The sequence below is a fragment of the Caretta caretta genome, chromosome 1, assembly GCF_965140235.1.
Source record: "Caretta caretta isolate rCarCar2 chromosome 1, rCarCar1.hap1, whole genome shotgun sequence".
Taxonomy (NCBI): Eukaryota; Metazoa; Chordata; order Testudines; family Cheloniidae; genus Caretta; species Caretta caretta.
The window spans coordinates 161,892,502-161,912,275 of record NC_134206.1 but is presented as its reverse complement, the minus strand read 5'-3'; the positions used below and the strand labels follow the sequence as shown (position 1 = coordinate 161,912,275).

At 39.8% G+C, this 19,774-nt stretch overlaps 1 protein-coding gene across 4 annotated transcripts in view; it reads right to left on the bottom strand.

The window, feature by feature from the left end:
- ERG (ETS transcription factor ERG) overlaps window positions 1–6,913 on the bottom strand; it is a 212,730-nt gene extending 205,817 nt beyond the window's left edge. Inside the window, exon 1 of one of the 4 annotated variants that reach the window (XM_075132762.1) lies at window positions 6,786–6,913. The gene's annotated coding sequence lies outside the window, so the exon portion shown is untranslated. Of the gene's footprint in view, window positions 1–5,794; window positions 6,038–6,785 lie in introns of those variants that run through there. The other 3 variants (XM_048866831.2, XM_048866822.2, XM_048866805.2) reach the window with 3 other exon arrangements.
- Window positions 6,914–19,774: the final 12,861 nt, after the last annotated feature.

The window sequence follows — 19,774 nt, the reverse complement described above, 5'->3', positions numbered from 1 at the left end:
CCTGCGTCCAGAAGTCTACACAGCAGTGAAACAGCCCCACAGCCTGAGCCCAAGTCAGCTGGCCTGGGCCTGCCAAGGTGCTGCTGCTATTACAGCCCAGCCCATTTGCTATAGCTGTGGCTGTAACCTGCTATGTCCCCTTGCTGTAAATGAAATTGTGGTATTATTGTCTGATGGACTGGCCATGCTCTGCTTCCACTCTGCTGTCCCACCCACAAACTCTTGCCCCCTGCTCTCAAGTAGAGGTCACCTATTAAGCCATTGCAAAGCCCTCTGAACAGCCAATCCAGTACCTGGCTCCTTGTGAAGTGATAATACATCTGCACTCGATTTTGAACCTTCTGCAGAATCTGCTTTTTACTCCAAAATTTTCAGAATTGGGTTTAATCTATATTTAGCATCTCTGGAAACCAAGCCCCTCATCTGAGAGCCTAAACATGAATTTAGCTACCTAACTTTAGGCACCTATGGTTGAAAATTCTGGGTTAAATGTCAGATCCTGAAAAAGGTCCCAAAATGCAGTGAAAATCAGTGAAGGGAAATCATGCTTATCTTTAGGCCCGCCCTTTTTTAAAAGGTAACCATTTTAATTATTTTAACAATACTACACAATGTCAGAATATATGAGTAATCTACTGGTTGTTATATTAAAGGCACAAATACAAGCATGTCACCAATAGATGGATAGTTAAGAAATGGGAAGACATGACAGTGAAAGAATACTTTAACAGCCACCCAAACGCCATGATGATGGGCTCCTAATGGATTAGATCCTCTGTTTTAAAACATCCTTAACTCAAAAATAAAGTCCCAGTTCTGCAACGGCATACACACACAAGTAACCTCACACATGACTGGTCACATGGAGTTCAATGGGGCTACTCCTGTGTGTAGTAAGTAGTTACAAGCTTGTGGCCTTAGTTTAAAACTACTCTCCATCAAGGCATACTTATGACTCTGTGTATTGTACCTCAAGATAAAATGAAAACATATGGTTATTGTCTTCTGTTTGATAATGCAGCATATAAATATTAATTTTCTTATATAATAAAAATAACTAGCGATTTTGTTCTTTTTGTCTTGGAGAAAGTTTTTCTTATTGGAATGAAGTTGTGCCCAGAAGGGATTTCATCTGATGCAAGCAGCATGCAAGAACAATCTATTTCTCCTAACAAATTTCTGAATTAAAAAGCACTAACAGAGTGTATTTGCAATGTAACTTTGAGAAAAAAAATCTTTAGGACACAATCTCCTACTCTATACAGGTAAAATAGTTGTTGAATTTAGTGGGAGTTTTGCCTGCATTAGATATATGGGAATCAGACCTTTAGTGAATCCATTCATGTTTATTCTAGATCAAATATCACTTTAGTTCTCCAGTCAACATAAAAAATGTCTAACTCAGATATTTTATTTTTCATACACACATCTATGTTAATCAGCCGTACGCATGCATGTTCTGTATCTAAAGAAGTGTATACCCTTTAGTTTTCATTCTTAAATTACTGTTTCCTATACTCAGTCAAGTCCAACAGCTTATACACACACCACTATCTATAAATAAAAGAGGTTAAAATGCAGGTTAAATATAACAGATATGTCCACAGCTCCATATTTAGACATACCCTTTAATTTTTTTTTCTATTGCCTATTTTTTACTTACATTTAAATTTAGCAAAGTAATTTTAGACTGCCAGCTTTCTACCTACACTAGTCTTACTATGCTACCAAGTAAGCATATTAAATTTTGCCCTCCTACTTCATCATCTTGCAGAATGCCAAATTAAACGTGAACCCGTAGAGCTCAAACCTGAATTCTATATTCAGACAAAATTCTCAGAGATGTTTGACGTCAGTGGGAGCTTTGCCTGAGTAAGAAGTGCAGGACCAAGTCCATAAGAGGAAAAAAAATACTCTGTTGGTTGTGAAAGTGAATAGTTGCAGGCTATAATGAAAACCAGAGTAAGACATTATCGCATGAAAGGTAATTTTTTTCAACCTGTGGATGAACATTAGATTGAAAGTGTCTTGCTAAAATGTATTTTATGAACAAAATCTCTTTAAATTAACAGATGGGAAAGTTGCAAATATAAAATATAGACTAAAAGAGCAACTGGGTGTTAGAAAAATGTACGGTGCAGCATTAGTTATGCAGGGCTTGATCTTCCACCAATGACCTCAATGGAAGCTGTATCAGGCTCACAGGACCCTTTCTTGCAAACACTTCATGTAAACAACTTCTGTCTGGAGTAGGGTCCCACTGACTTCTACATAACTATTTGCATGATTAAAGGAAGTAAGGCATAACCCTACATTTGCCCATTTGCCTTTTCCAGAAAAATGTATTTACCGCGAAAATAACCAGTTCCAAGGTAACTAAAACATTTCTAAAAGTTGTCAATTAAAAGGTCCTTTTCGGTCTCACTGCATTAAAAGACTCTGCTAACCCATTCTGTTAAGTTCTCCAGTATTTAAGAATTGCACACACAAGTAAAAGGAAGGGAAAGAAATGTAACATTTTGGTATGCCCAGATACCATCATGATTGCAAAAGATTTTGGAGTTCTTTAGCCCTAACTGAGTGCATATAACTAGGAAAGAGATGAAACAGTGCTTTGCTGAGGGCCTGGACACGACTGACAGTGCATCATTAATGAACTACTCTGGTGAGAGACAACCAATCAAATTAGCCTTACATCTAGGTAGGGGAGAGTTGGCATTTTGCGTGAAGTGCAATAGAAAGGGTTTTGCCTCATCAGTGGTTAGTTATTTTGCTCATGCAATGTTGTTGGATCACAGATTGTTATCGAAAGATTTTATATTTGTTTACACACAAAATACGTTTTCCATATAACAGCAGATAGCAAAGTCACATCAATGCCTCGTGTCATAATACCAATAAGCAACCATGATTTTAGATATGGAAATTAAATTGGCATTTCAGACAGAAAAAATTTAACCTGATAACATACAAATAACAAATTTGCAACAACAATGTCCATCTTGAAATTTGTGACAACCTGCATTTTGCTCTCATGGCTTATTTCACTTAAATCCCTCTATGGAATTAAAGTCTTGCATTGTTTAAGAGTATGACACAGAATTCAAAGCAAACTTCATTAAAAGTATTTCAAAGAAGAGAAATAAAAGGGATGGGAAGACACTACTACAAAAGTATAAGGAGAAAGATGTGTCTAATATATAAGACACATAGTTAAAATATGTATTTGGGGACTAAAGACTGCCCAACATATAATCAAAACTGAGTAACATTTTAGCAGCACTAAAATCCTAAGGTAGAAACACACTAAACACATCTAGAACTTACACTGACAGATCATTTATAAAATTCTTGTAACATGTAACTCTATCCAGTACTATATGATTTGTTTAACCTTTGGGAATAAATTGCTGGAAGGTGGGGGTGGATGCTATTCAAAACTAAATCCTGAAATGCTTTTTGAGCTGAGGATTTTTTTCCTGCAAAGATTTGCACAGATTTGTAGCAAGTTAGCCAGTGTTTGTGCACGTGTGTGTTTGAAATAGTAATATAAGGCCTGAATTATAACTTAATTTACAATATCCCTATATTTAAAAAAAAAGTCTGCTTTTAAGAATTGGATAAGATATTCAACACCAAAATATCTTTGTATCACATCACTTTAATAGTGTATTGGTTTGATTTGCCTTTTCTTATTTATTTTAATTAAGAACCTGTCAAACACTCAATTTAAAGTCCCTTCCCTCCTCAGTTAATCAGAATGTATTTATCAGGTATGAGTTCAATAGTACCTAAGCTAATGTAATTAAAGTTTTGATTTCTTGTCTTAGCCAGAAGCAGTCTGTTCAGTCTGCTCCATTTGCTTGAATGAAACTATGCAAGTGGATAAAGGGTTAAACCTAAGGAATGTGACAGTTCTCCATGTGCAGTCCATAGACCTAAGTATCCCACTTTCCCTAGTGAACTCAAAATTACACGGACAGAATGTAAACTACAAACTATTACTCCAACACTAATATACAGTAGGATTAGAGTTTTGACTAAAAAGTAAAGTTTATTTGCTGTTCTGTAGATTCATAGTACATAGAGTCATGCATAGAAGTCTATGCTAATTTTACTTGCCATTTTAGTTTTATAAATATGATTATTTATATTCAAATAGGGCTAGGAAGTCATCTGATCACTAAATATATTTATATCAGTGCACTTCATCTAAAATGTACTACAACCAGTTTTGACTCTCACTAGATAATCTCAGTTTAATGAAAGGTTTAGGAAAATAGATCTAAAACACCCTTTAACTTTTTGCAAGAGCTGTACAACTTAAAAGGTACCATTGATACCACTTAATGGAATCATGGATTGTAGGAGGACAGAAAAATATTGGCGCTGCTATTATGAAAAGGAACAAAATATGGGAAAATCATAGGGAAATAGCCACAAAGCCAGCAGCCAGGCAGAAAATAAAGTGTATCAAGAAATTAAAACTAAAGGAAGTTTAAAAGGATAAGTGTGGGAGAGCAGACATAAAGACATAATTCTCCTGCTACCATTCAGTATATCTAATGATCAAACCAAAAATAATAAGCACTCAGAAGTGGATATATTCAAAGTATACAAGTGCTTGAAAAGGTAAAACTGGGGGATTACTGAGAAATATCAGTAATAAACACGCAACTCGGAAGGCACAAAGCTTCTCTTGCAACTATTCCACGTACAATCTAGCCAAGTTTCAGAGTAACAGCCGTGTTAGTCTGTATTCGCAAAAAGAAAAGGAGTACTTGTGGCACCTTAGAGACTAACCAATTTATTTGAGCATAAGCTTTCGTGAGCTACAGCTCGGAAAGTGATCTTCTACACTTTCCACAGTATGCTTCCGATGAAGTGAGCTGTAGCTCACGAAAGCTTATGCTCAAATAAATTGGTTAGTCTCTAAGGTGCCACAAGTCCTCCTTTTCTTTTTGCGAATCTAGCCAAGGTGACGATGGCGAATATTTCACAGCTGTGTGCTGTGTGTTATACACACATGCATGGGCTGCATAGAAACTCCCTCCGAAGGCTGTCTTTCAGCCATTCAGCCAAAACCAAGGCAGCACCTTAATTCAACCCTTATTGCCGGGCAAACACCACCGAGCACACGTCCCAGGTTTCGGCTGCCCTACGGAAGGCTCCACATATTTTACCAATAAGCAGGGAATCTAGCCCCATGACCTTACTGGTGGCAGCACGATTTTAGCGGATCCTTAACCTCTTCTGGGATATCTCCCTCCACCCACACCCACCTGGGGAAGTAACGTTACCCACATTACACACACCCCCATCCCAGAGGCAGGAAACTTCCCCTGCGGAGCCTGTCGCCCTGCTCGCAACCAGCCCAGCCTCCTGGAGCAGCAGCTGGCCCCGCGCTTTGCCGCCAGCCTGCGCCCACAGCCGCCCCCTGTGAACCCGGCGCGGGGCTGGGCGGACACGAGCCAGGCGGCGGCCAGGCTGAGCCGCCGCTTGCCCCCGCGGAAGTGCAAGCAGGGAGTGCGCCCTGCTGCCAGCGCTCCCGGCCCCACCGTGCCGCCCCGGGGGGCATCTCCAGCCTGCCAGCGGGCTGAGCCAGCCCCTCGGGCGCTCCCCGGGAGGCAGGGGAACTGCGCCCTGCTCCCTGTCAAACTTTTCCTCCCGCCCCGCCCCAGCCCTGTCCCAGCTGCTGCCACCGCCGCCGCTGCTGCTGGGGCGCCGAGGCCGCGTCCCGTGCAACCCCCCCATCCCCGAAAAGCCGCCCGAGCGGGAAGGAGAAGGGACTTACCGGGAGAGGCCGGGCACGGGGCGAGTCCGGGGCTGAGGGTGAAGCCAGTGGCCGCCGCCGCCAGCGTCTGAGTGAGCGAGGGAGGGAGTGAGTGCACGGGGGAGCCGCAGGCTGCACTGACTCACTTCACTCGGAATGGGCTCGGCCCAGAGCGCGGGCCCCGGGCTCAGCGAGCCTCTCGCCTGCTCCAATCATGGAGCAGGGCCACTGCCCAGGCTCTCCCCAGCTCCCTCCGCGCGGGGGGACCTGCCCCGCCGCGGCCAGCTCCGAGCCCACGGCACGCGGCCGCGGCGGGTGGGCACGGACCCAGCAGATGAGGGAGGGGGATGAGAGAGACCTGACGGGCTCGAAAGAGCGGGCTCGGGGAGTCCCCTCCAGCCGGGCAGCCGGGTGCTCGGAAGGGAGGGAGGGAGAGGAACGAAACCTGAAAACTGGGCTGGAGGAGAGAACCCAGGCGTCCGGGGTATTTCCCCCCGGAACACCGAACTTTACAAGGCATGGCTGTCTGCAAAGACTGCCCTGAGGTTAAAGACTGCGCCCCGACCCGGGGGAAAGCCAACGTTAAAGTGTAAAAAACAGATACCTCGATTCAGTGCAAGACAAGTGAGGGGTGGGATGCAGGGCAACTATTTAAGCCCGACGTCCTTAGCCGGCCATAATATTGTTCCGCTCCTGTAGAGACGGGAGGGGAGCGTGAAGGCACTGACGGGGGGGTGTGATGTTAAAGTTGAGGCAGTGAAGGGATCGCAGGCACAGCTATGGTAAGGACAGTTAATTCATTACAAAAGCCGAGAAGAACGCATCAGCAATGGAAAGGATGAAAAAAACACCAGGGCAAAAAGACAAGGGGTGAAGTGAGAGCCATCAAACCACGTGAGGGTCTCCTCAGCGTCATTTAGATTCTAACCTGCCCCCACCCCACCACCACCACCCACCTACCCCCACCCACCAGAAAACAAAAAAGAATCTTAAAATTCAAAAGGGTCCTTACCGAGGTGTCTTTTCTCCCTTATCTCTGTGCTGAAACTGCATTTTCCCTACTTTATCTTGCGCAGTGTTCCTGCCGTTCATTTCATGTTGGTCTCACTCGTGTTCCGAAAGTCACCTCTCCTGCACTTTCCCAGCTAGGTACCCCAGCTGACAGTCGGAATCGAGAGCAAAGCATGCAAAGAAGAAAATCGAGTACTCCTTTAATGATCATAACAATAATCATAATTAAAAGTGTCTCGGTTTTTAAAGCAGGGCTACATAATGTATTAATTGCTTACTATTAACGTGCAGTTTTATGGAGCAGCGCACACAGAAGTCTGATTGTGAGTGAGGCGTGTTTTCAATGAAAGTGGAGTTATTTTAGCTGCAGACATGTTTACATTTCTGTGGTTTAGTCTATAACTTTCTCTTTTTCTTGCTTCAGAATTCTGCTCTATGAAGCAAAGCCCTTAGCTCCCAGACATTCCAAAAAGTCTGCCAAAATAATGGGGGGGAACCCACACAGAGAGACCCCCAAGTCTGGGTCAGGCTCAGGGCTGGATATGGGCAGAGCTAGTATACCCCCTCCCCACTCTCTCTCTCTCCAGTTAAAAAGCCTTCAGGGCTCCATTTCCTGTTTTTAAGGAAAAAATAAAGTGGGTCTAGTACTGATTTTAGATACTACCTAGACCAGATCTTATAGGTTCTGAGGACCTTTAACTCTGTAGATGCCAGACGGTACTTGGCAATGCATGAATCTAGATGTCTCACAAGTGTCCTTCCCACTAAGACTAGTCATATGAGTGAGATCAGTTTTAGCACATCATAGATTTTTGAATTAAACAAAAGGTGGGACAGGACAGGACACATCTATCCCAAACCTGATTCACTTTAATCTATTTATGGAGATCAGATAATGCATCTTTGTTGGTAGCTTGAATGCAAAATAAAATGTTGGATTAGGCCTATCTGTCAGTAAGAAGTGTTATTTAATTGGCCCTTCCTTTCTATTAAACACTATTAGTGCTACAGATAGTTAAGTGTCAACTGAATGGCTTTACTGAGTTATAACAAGAACACATGGGGCTTTGGGGCATTACATTCACCACTTTCAAGAAAAGCAAAAAAAATAGCAACTGGTTAACATTTAGGACCACACACTGGTGAATAAAGGAATAGATGAGGGTACATCTCCCCACAAAACCACAGAGTCCAGTTTTCCACTTTAGATGATTGAGTATATTACCTAGATAGACACAAACCAATCAGAATACACTATTTCTGTAATGAAAGGTTGCATCTCAGGGGATCCAGAAAACAGAAGAAAGATGCTGCTTCCATCACGATCAAGGTGGAGTACGCAGACACAAACCTGGTTTGGCGGCTGTCAATAATCTGGTTCTTTTAAGTCCCCCCACTCGCACTCCCCTGGAACACCTAGCCCTGTACTAAGAATAATCTGACTCCAAAGCTCCATTCAAAATGCTGTTCCATAAACTGTGCTAGCTGCTTAGTCTGTGGTCCATTGTTTCCAGTTTGATCCATTAGGTAGTGTGCAGATCTATGAATGAGACAGGAAAAGAAAATGCAGAGCTACTCTGCTTGCTGTAAGGCAAATGGTCAGTTACCCCCACTCTTTGTCTCCCCAGTCCTACCAAGTCTTTTTGTTTTAAACTCCCCCCTTCTTTTTTTTTTCTTTTTTACATACTATTGACTCATGTATATTTGGACCTTTCAGGTTTGAAGGAGCCACAAAGTGGTATAATTTCCTAATACTTCAAAAAAGAAAAGAAAATCCACTTCCCCCCCAAGATGTTTTATATTAATTTAAGTATTTGTTGCTGGATAATGTCAGTCTCTTTCTCAATGAAATGTCCTGCGTGGGCTGTCACACCTGCTAAATATAATCCTCTCTTTCTTTTGATATTATGTAAAGGGCCTTTAAAGGATCACATCCTCCAATCTGGAGCTTTAATTGCTTCATCTAGGTTTTTTAAAAGCCTTGTAAATTTCTGAATTTGGTCTATTTCAAAGCTGAAAGGGAGGCTGGATGAGGGTGCCAAGGCTGCAATTCAAAACAATAGTCAATGTTCAATGTTTAACATAACATCAATACTGTTATGAGTAATAAAAGCTCCTTTTTATCAGCTTGTATGTTCAGTTCTTTGGGCAGACACTCCTTGAGCTGATTTTATGACTTACCAGTGAGTTAAATATGAAAATAGTAGCCCATTTTGATACGGTAAATGCACACCAGGGAGGAAGTCACAGATCCTGTTTTATAGAAGGTAATGGAGTGCGATTACCCATACTAATATACTTAAATCTTCAGAGAACATAAATCTACCACGAAGAGGGCCCAAAAGAATCTTTCTTCGACACAGAAAGTATCACAATATATTAAGGTAGTTACAGATTTTATAGTTACTTTGTATGGGTGGCTACTTATAATGAAAGAATACTAAGAGTCAGTCATTAGATTGACAAATGAAATAAATATAATTATTTGTCTTTATGATTGATAAACCAACTAAAATGTCCAATAGTTGATGCTCTTTATTCCCAAAGAATGGTGGCTAGGCTGGAATACAGACAATTTCATGCAAACTGGTACTCAGTCTAGAACTTTTGCAGCGTGTGTCAGATGCAGTTCTTCTGTTCACACAGCAGTTCTTAATAACACATGGTGACCACAGACTGCTTCATAAAATTGCATAATTCCTATCAACTTACATAACACACAGAATAAGATGATATTGAACATATTGTGCATCTGTCACAGTGTTCTAGTGACAAAGTTTCTACAAAAATGGATGGGGTATACATACGTGTCTACCAGGATCACTAAAATATTTTCAGTTTTAACTAGGATATTCATTAGTACAATTACATTTGGGTAATTTACCGCAATCTGCAAATATGTCTGAGTTTTTTCTGAATCGGTTTTTAAATGGAAACATCCAATAGTAGTGCAATTACTACTCTACTGTGAAGATTGATTGGTTTGTAAAAAGATTGTGGAGATTTTTGTCTACAATTACGAACTGGTTTTCATTGTCATTCCATGTTGCAGGCAGACGTATTAGTTGAAGTTTTAAAAAACAGACTACTGAAATATTTTGTTGGTCTTCACAAAATCTTATTTGCATAGCCTACAATCTTTAGCCACTGAAGCTACTTCGACCTCATTAGAACAAGCTTCCATTCCGAGACTACTTTCACAGAATTAACCACACTTCCTTCTTCAATAGGAATTTAGGGTGTAAAAGAAAATAGAAATGGGCCCTGCTAAGTTAAAGATTGCTGGCACCTCCATGATTGTTCCAATTTCCCTTTTCTCTAACCTGGTGGGAGATGGTTCTACTCTTCATTGGATCAGAGTTCACATTGCCAAACACTGGTTAATTTACTGCCATTTAGACTTTAAGGCTTTATACACTAGTTTAAACTTGCAAGTGACCCATGCCTTTTGCTGCAGAGGAAGGCAGAAAAGACCCTAGGGTCTCTGCCAATCTGATCTATGGGGAAATTCCTTCCTGACCCCAAATATGGTGATCAGTTGGACCCTGAGCATGTGGGCAAGACCCACTAGCCAGACACCTGGGAAAGAATTCTCTGTAGTAACTCAGAGCCCTCCACATCTAGTGTCCCATCACTGGCCATTGGGGATATCTGCTACTAGCAGTAGCAGCTCAGCTACATGCATAATATGGGCCAAAGACCCTCATCCAGTAATTTCAGAATCAAGCCCATAACTTCTGTTTAACTATACACTGATGGCTTAAGAGTTTTATAGAATTGCTGCCTATTTAAGAACTAGCAGCATGGGATTGGATGGGGATGTCAAGGTTCCAAGACTACTTCCAGTTATGTCACCACCTCATTGTATGGATTTGGGCAAATCACTTAACCTCTCTGTGCATGAGTTTATCCCTCTGTAAAATCTGTATATTTATTTACTTTACAGAGATGATGTGTCTAATTTATTATATAGATCCTCAGATGAAAGGAAGATCTATAGAAGTTAAAAGTTATTGATGATGATGTGTACAGTATTACCAATACAAATAAAAATATGCATTAGAAGCTTTCCTGTTAGCATATGAACCAATGTACAAAAGGTAAACATTCATCTATAGATGAAACTCAAACGTACATGGGAAAAATCATTTTTTCCACTACATAGAAGACAAAAATAACTTCAGTGGTTACCTTCCACATTAAAATCAAAAGGGTTAACATTTTCCCTAGGTAAAACCTAACATCTAACATCAAGCGCTTTTGTGATAAAAAGGTGACACATCTATCAATATCACCTCTCATAGGTATGGATGGCATTCATTAGAAAAGGTTTTCTCTTGTAAAAATGACATTTAAAGCAAGACAGATAGGAGGATATTTTCATACATCCCTCTCTCTACATACAGCCAGGTACATTTTAAAAATAGTTATCAGAAAAGGTGACTATTGGAATGTTCATAGATTCCCTTAAGTCACAATTTGGACATTTTGACAATCTCTCTGACTTTCTTTGACAGGACCCTAAGAACATTGGGATTATGTTTAACAGAAGGATGACTTTTAATGGCAAAGAGATGTATTCCTTGTGTGTTAAGAGTACTAATGAATACTAAAAGAAAATACTTCATTAGAAGAAAAATAAAAACTCATCAGATTAACAGTATAGCAGACAATACTCATCATCAACCTGATATGCAGCCGTCCTGTCCCATTTTTAAAAAAAAAAAAAAATCAAGCAATTTTCATATAATCGTGTAAGAGGAAAAAGGTAATTTCTTCCCTTGTTCAAGCTGCTAGCTAGGTTTAACTAATAGGAAATATTCTGTAAAGGCCTGGTTCAGTGTTCATTTAACTCACTAGAACGACTCCATTAACTTCAACAGGCTTTGGATCAGGCCCCAAACTAGTGATGGATGAACCTCAGAAGCTTGAGAGGTTTGATTTGGAAAATAATCTGGAAGTTGTGATGCTTCCCTGAACATTTTCTAAACTATCTAAATATCCTAAATCAGAAATCTGAGCTACAACTGTCATGTAAACCAGTAGTTCTTAACTTTTTCAGACTACTGGACCCCTTTCAGGGGTCTGATTTGTCTTGCGTACCCCAAGTTTCACCTCACTTAAAAACTACAAAATCAGACATAAAAATACAGAAGTGTCACAGCACACTATTACTGAAAAATTGCTTACTTTCTCATTTTTACCATATAATTATCCACTAAATCACAACCCCTGGGGTGAATAACACTGATACAGTATATAGAGCAGTATAAACAAGTCATTGTCCGTATGAACTTTTAGTTTGTACTGATTTTGCTATTGCTTATTCTGTAGACTTTTGTAAAACTAGGCAAATATCTAGATGATTTGATGTACCCCCTGGGAGACCTCTGCATACCCCCCAGGGGTATGAATACCCCTGGTTGAGAACCACTGATGTAAACAACTCTTCTTGTGGGTTTTTTTGGCACTTCTGCTTCCTGGCCTACCTAGAACTAGGAAGAGCAGATTCCTGCAAACAAGAATAATGAAAAAAACAAACTCAGCAACCTTTTTTTAGCTGTTGGAAAAATTCAGTTGTTCTTCATTTTGAGTCAGAGGGTAATTGCTCGTGTAATTTCTTATTTTATACAAAATATTTCCCTCACTCCCAATTTCAAACCAACATTTTCTCTGCTCACTCCCTGGATTAAAGGAATAACTAATAGTCCAATGAATCACCGCAGAAACACTGATCACTGGCTGCAATGCATGCATCATGGTGCTAATGGGTGTGTGTGTGTCCCTACAGAAAATGTTCTAAGTGCATTAAGTGCATTAACTCGGCTTCTCAAGAACTATGAACTTCTTCAACCACAAGGTAAAAGTTAAAAAATTTAGAGCCATACGATTAATACACTTTCGGAAACATTTGAAAATTCAGCCCAAAAAGACTTAGATCACGATTTTTAAATTATGACTTTATTTAATAAATAAAGTTCAGAATTTGAACTTGCATTTAAATATAAAAAGGTCCTAACTTGCCCTCATCTGAGTAAAATAAGGAAAATTCTGACTTCTTACAAATTTCTATAAAGTGTTTGATAAAGAAAATTAATAATCTTAAGTACAATAAGGTTACTTGTTTATTTTTTACACATATACTTTATTCTATTTCCATTGCCTTTGATTATCTGGTATATTATAACCTTTGAAGAGACCATGGTTTAATAAAAACTAAATTAAACAAAGACTCAATATGCACTTACATATACTTTTTCTATAATTTAAATAAATGCACTTTCTGGATCTTTTCCCTTCTTTAAATTAATCTACTCTATTTTCTGTGTTTCTCATGTTCCACTGCTATTGGCTAAATTCTGCCTTCAAGTCTATGGTCTTTGTTCCTATAAGGGCATAAATGCAATGATGCAATTCTATACACTGCTCTGCCTGGCAGATCTGTGAATAACTGGCAGTGAATGGTGTTTCAGTAGCCAGGCTTCTGGCCTATACGATCAGTGTTTTACCTATTCTTAGGTCTATGTACAGATCTGTATTTACATAGCTTTGTTCTACCATGTGCCACATCTGCCTTGTTAATCCAGCACAGATTTACAAGTCATTTATTTACTAAATTAATCATAAACCAGAAAAATAACTGAGATTATTATTAGAGGAGGAATAAACAATCTTTGCCTGAAACTTCAGGCTACAAAAAGCTTGGCCAACATATGCAATGTATGAACAGGAAATGCCATGTGTGGGGATGAGTATTATATATAGCCAGACATACTTTTCATATCAAATTTGTGACTATAGTGGTCACAAGTTACATATATCCTGAATTGTATTCATATACACATACACACACATATATATACACATATACACACACACACGCCACCAAAGCAGCAAAAAGTTATCATGTAATTTGTGTGTATTATATATATATAATACACACAAATTACATGATAACTTTTTGCTGCTTTGGTGGCAGCACCTGGGGACATGTCATAGATCTCAGTGAAGTAAGACCACAAAGGAGGTTTTCCAATGGCATCCTACCTATGCATAGCTCACTATCCAACCAGTGTCACATTCCCTTTACTTCACTGAGTCATGCCACAATAAACTGCAGTTTTCTTTCGTATAAGCAATGTATATTCGATTGCATTCTTTTCACACATGGTTTTCTGAACTAATGAACATGAAGAATGTGTTTAATTTGTAGTAGTAATTTGTACTGGATTGTGCTTGGATTAGCTATTAAATGAAGACTCTTCTATCTGTCACAGATTTAAAAAAAAATACATGTTGGAGGAACATAAGTCACTTGTTGGTTTATAGTCTCAAAATATCCCAAATCTACATGATATTCCTGAGTACTGGTTTTGCATTTGGATCTCTGAATTAACTGGAAAATATTTAAAATCACTTGTACACAGACAGCTCCCCCGATTCTGAATTTGAGCAGGTTCACATGCATTGTTTATGCAAAAAGTACATTCAATATATTGCACTCATGACATGTGCTTCCAATACTCTGCTTTCAGGTAGATATATAAGAGCGGGCGATTAAGACCAAAACCTCCCTCATTTTGTCTAATCACACAGATAGCGGTGTTAGACATCATAACCTGTCATAATATGACCCATCGAGGACGACAGTATTGCAGGGCAACTACAATGTTGTATGCAGGCTGATGAGAAACTCTCACATTTGTACATTCTACTTTTTGGTGCTCTGCATGTGTGGGATGGAGCTCAGAATCAGGCCCTTAATGATTTATCACATATTACAAGGAATGTAATAGGAATGAACAATCTTACAAGATACAAGCCAGAATGGAGGTGTTACCAGGTAAAATTCTATGGTCTGTGCTATGCAGGTCAAACTAGAGACTAGATTATCAGAATGGTCTTTGGGCCTCAAAAACTATGAAATCTGTACAATGTGGGATAGACCTCCATATGAAACTCCACTAGCAATGCAAAGTCTGCCTAGACACATTGGTCCAAATTCTGCATTGACTTACAACCTGTGCAATCCCTATTTTAGTCAATTGGACTGCAGGAGTTGTAACTTAGTGCAGAATAGGGTCCTTAAAGCAACAATTGGGATGGCCCTTGTATATCTATATCTAGTCATGCTGATATGGTTATTGAAATTAAAATGGAAAACTGAATGGGGATAGGTAATGGTCCACAATAAACCCAATGTGTTTTAAATTTAGCAGCACACTGTAGTTAATAGGGCACCTGTCCAAGAGCCAGGAGTTATGAGTTCTATTCCCCTTGACTCATTGTGTAGCTGCTTTAGCCCCAGCCCTTCATTGTTCTGTATCTCAGTTTCCCCATCTGTTCAAACAGGGATAATATTACTTATTCACCTTTGAAAAGCACGTTGAAATCAGTGGATGAAAAGCACTAAATATGATAACTTTAGAAGGAGATCTGAGGATTATTGTTTAACAAATCTTGATTTTACTGCAAAAATTGATTTAAAATACCTTAATTAGGATAGAATTTCTGTGAAATGTCTGGTTCACTTTCTTTCACTGTTTACAATTGCATAGAAATCTTCCTTTAGGAATCAAATTTTTGGGTTAACTTTCTTGTAGGTTTGTGAGAAAATATACTTAAGAGCATTCACAATGACTCAAAATCTCAATAGTTGCAGTTTCCTGTTAATAAAAAAAGGGCCAATTTTTTAAAAAAAAAGTTTGCTACAGTATGTGAATTTTTAATTTAAAAATGAGCCACTTTTCCAGCAAGTATGGCATTTTTAAGCCAACACAATACACTTCCATTCAGAAATGAGTGAAAATAGGCCTATTTTTCAAGCCAGAGTGCCAGTCACCTAGAAAATTGCCAAAAAGGCACATTTTCACTGGAAAAACAGCCATTGCATTGAGACCTCAAATAAAGCATAAATTTAAGGCATTGCAAAATTGCATAAAAGGAACAGATGAACATTTTTTCAAAAGAAATCCCATGAAACAAAAAAAAATGTGAATTTTCTAGACTAAAAGACAGAGCAACTGTACTTTGAGTACTTTTTGGAAGGCACAGCAATTCCAGCATACAAAATCTGCAGCAAGTTTTCAGGACGAATGGTTCAGAAATGTAGTTCAAAGAAAGAAAACCTAGTTTATTTCCTATGTTACACGAATGCATCTTTCCTTGGAACGGAATCATTTCTTTGGACTTTTTATCAATATTGACACAGCTGAAATAAAACAAACTGTCATCAGATAAAAAGCTGATAACAGAATATGTTGTTTACAACTATATAAGACCATATACAGTTCCTTGAAATTATCTGTGAAATCATTTTAACTTTATTTTCTTTTTGGTAAAGAACTCTTTATTGAGGACATAATATACAATTTCTCAGGATTAAGACAATGTACTTAAGCTGCAAGGTTCTCTTAGAGAATTTGTTCTCGTATAAATCTGCTATCCTTTAACTCTGATTATAAACACTCTCTACAGGATATGCACCTGGTTCTGGCCTGGTGTATATTATTTCACTCCCCCAAAAAACTTTATAAAGAGAATATACCACATTTCAACAGCAATATAAATAATGTTGCAGTTTGGGATCTCTTGTGCTGCTTTAATTTTTTTCTTTCTTTTTCATCTGAACTGAACCACACCTCTCTAAAAATACTCATTTTCTTAATGAAAACCATATTTTAAGCATTTTTTTGTGTGCATGACCTGCTGACATGCCTGCGCAATCTTTAATGTCAGTTTCAGATGACACGTGTCTTATGAAAGTCTGGGACCCAGCTCTTGTCTGGGCCTGAGAGATCTGTCCCACATCTTTATGAGAAAGAGGGACAAAAACTTCTGTTTTTGGCATTTCATATTGGAGTCTGTTTTAAGCTAGGGGGGAAAAAAATAGCAACGTAGAGTCTAGACAGAAGAGATTGGGTTGAAATCTGGAAGCTATTCAGTGAGGCTACGGCACATGGCAGCTTGACTGCAGCAAGGGATCACATTACACTGCCTAATTACACATGAAAAATGTACACATCACTTTTCTTAAATGCTTGGAAAAATAGATGTTCAGATGGCAATTGTGAACTGTAGTAACTGAGCCAGTTGTACATAGCTGGAACATTTCACAAATGGCATTTCAAAAGCCTGCATGCTTTTTTACAATGTGATTTTTTTTGTATGTTCATAAAATAAATTCTAAAAAAAAGGTAGTCTAAATTTAGCAGATGGTTGCATTGTAAAGGAAATACTTAAAAATACAACATGTGAGACGGAAGAATAAGAGCCTGATCCTGATCCCTTTTAATTCAATAGCAAATATAAATAGAATTCCACGGGATAAGGGTTGAACCCTGGGTCCCCATCTAGCACATATTTATTCATGTTCTGAACTGTACTTACATAACCCCCAAAACATTTCCTCACTCAGTGTTAGCAAATCACATTTTAGATCTTCAGTGGGACTACTCAGGTGAATAAAGTTAAGCATATGCCTAAATGTTTGTAGAATCATGTCCTGAGATTGTGTGTATATACTTGTCTTTGAAATGTCTAGAATAGGAGAATCAGAGGAGCATGCACACACGCAGCCACCCACCCTCCTCTCCACCCATTAACTTTAATAAATTTGATATTTTAGGCATTTCTTGTCTATTATGAACTCAGTTTCAGTGATAAACAACAACAATTTAGAAACGTTATGATGCATATGAAATATACAATATGAAATATATATGAAATAATATAATGTGTCATTTTATTTGGTCTGAATGGTCCTCGTTCCTCTCTAGTATAAATAGAAACATTTAAGACAACGACTTTCAGGAAAAAAAAATGCCATTCTTCAAGATATTTTCAGCGATTACCTATTTAAATTCTTCATCAATAGCAAAATATAAAACATTAGATTTGCAGGAGAAAATGTTTAAGGTTATATCTTTCTGTGCACACTTCAGTCTTTTCTAGGAGAATCCACGGCAACAGAAAATGAAGATAAAGGTCCATTAGATCCATTAGGGCCCGTTTCTCTAACTTTTGCATTGAATGATTTACTCCTGCAAGTAAGTATTTGAACAACATGACTTAGGGTTCTTCATGGGTTTTGGTTCAGATCCATTTTGAGAGAATAGCTTCCTTAATGATGTCTATATAGTATCTTTTTTTTCTAAAAATCATTCTTATATAAAATGCTTCCATCAATTTACCTCCCTAAAAGTAGGAAAGGCAGGCTGGCAAGGAAAGACCCAACTGACAGACTCTTCAGGCATAAGGGTAGGACTCTTTCCGTTTAAGCTGTGCAAGGAATTCCAATTAAACTGTTGCCCTGAGTAAGCACAGACGAGAAAATAGACACCTGAAACTACTACAGTAACAATGCTCCCAGTGTGACTATGCTATCTGAGTATCTACCAATGCTTCATTTCTGGTGCCAATGGACGGTCAGACCTTGGCCGAACTACTAATCCATCCTAGACCAAGAAGAAAGAACATCACGTAGAGTTTCATTCCAGTTGTAGCTATTATTACTGGAGATGGAGTCAAAATGAAATAACTATCCAACCCATCCAGCAGAAAAGTCCTCTTGAAATGAACATGACAGTTTATGGAACTCAGAAGAAGAGGCTTCCTGGCTTATTTGGACAAACCTTGCAATTCTGACTACTTTTAGGGTATGTCTACACTACAAAATTAGGTCGAATTTATAGAAGTTGTTTTTTTAGAAATCGGTTTTATATATTCGAGTGTGTGTGTCCCTACAGAAAATGTTCTAAGTGCATTAAGTGCATTAACTCGGCGGAGCGCTTCCACAGTACCGAGACTAGAGTCGACTTCCGAAGCGTTGCACTGTGGGTAGCTATCCCACAGTTCCCGCAGTCTCCGCTGCCCATTGGAATTCTGGGTTCAGATCCCAATGCCTGATGGGGCTAAAACATTGTCGTGGGTGGTTCTGGGTACATATCGTCAGGCCCCCCTTCCCTCCCTCCCTCCGTGAAAGCAAGGGCAGACAATCGTTTCGCGCCTTTTTTCCTGAGTTACCTGTGCAGACGCCATACCACGGCAAGCATGGAGCCCACTCAGGTAACTATCACCGTATGTCTCCTGGGTGCTGGCAGACGCGGTATGGCATTGCTACACAGTAGCAGCAACCCATTGCCTTCTGGCAGCAGACGGTGCAGTATGACTGGTAGCCGTCCTCGTCGTGTCCGAGGTGCTCCTGGCCACGTTGGCTGGGAGCGCCTGGGCAGACATGGGCGCAGGGACTAAATTTGGAGTGACTTGACCAGGTCATTCTCTTTAGTTCTGCAGTCAGTCCTATTGAACCGTCTTATGGTGAGCAGGCAGGCGATACGGATTGCTAGCAGTCGTACTGTACCATCTTCTGCCGGGCAGGCAAGAGATGTGGGTGGCATGCAGTCCTTCTGCACCGTCTGCTGCCAGCCAAAGATGTAAAAGATAGATGGAGTGGATCAAAACAAGAAACAGACCAGATTTGTTTTGTACTCATTTGCCTCCTCCCCCGTCTAGGGGACTCATTCCTCTAGGTCACACTGCAGTCACTCAGAGAGAAGGTGCAGCGAGGTAAATCTAGCCATGTATCAATCAGAGGCCAGGCTAACCTCCTTGTTCCAATAAGAACAATAACTTAGGTGCACCATTTCTTATTGGAACCCTCTGTGAAGTCCTGCCTGAAATACTCCTTGATGTAAAGCCACCCCCTTTGTTGATTTTAGCTCCCTGAAGCCAACCCTGTAAGCCGTGTCGTCAGTCGCCCCTCCCTCCGTCAGAGCAACGGCAGACAATCGTTCCGCGCCTTTTTTCTGTGCGGACGCCACACCAAGGCAAGCATGGAGGCCGCTCAGATCACTTTGGCAATTAGGAGCACATTAAACACCACACGCATTACCAGCAGTATATGCAGCACCAGAACCTGGCAAAGTGATACCGGGCGAGGAGGCGACGTCAGCGCGGTCACGTGAGTGATCAGGACATGGACACAGATTT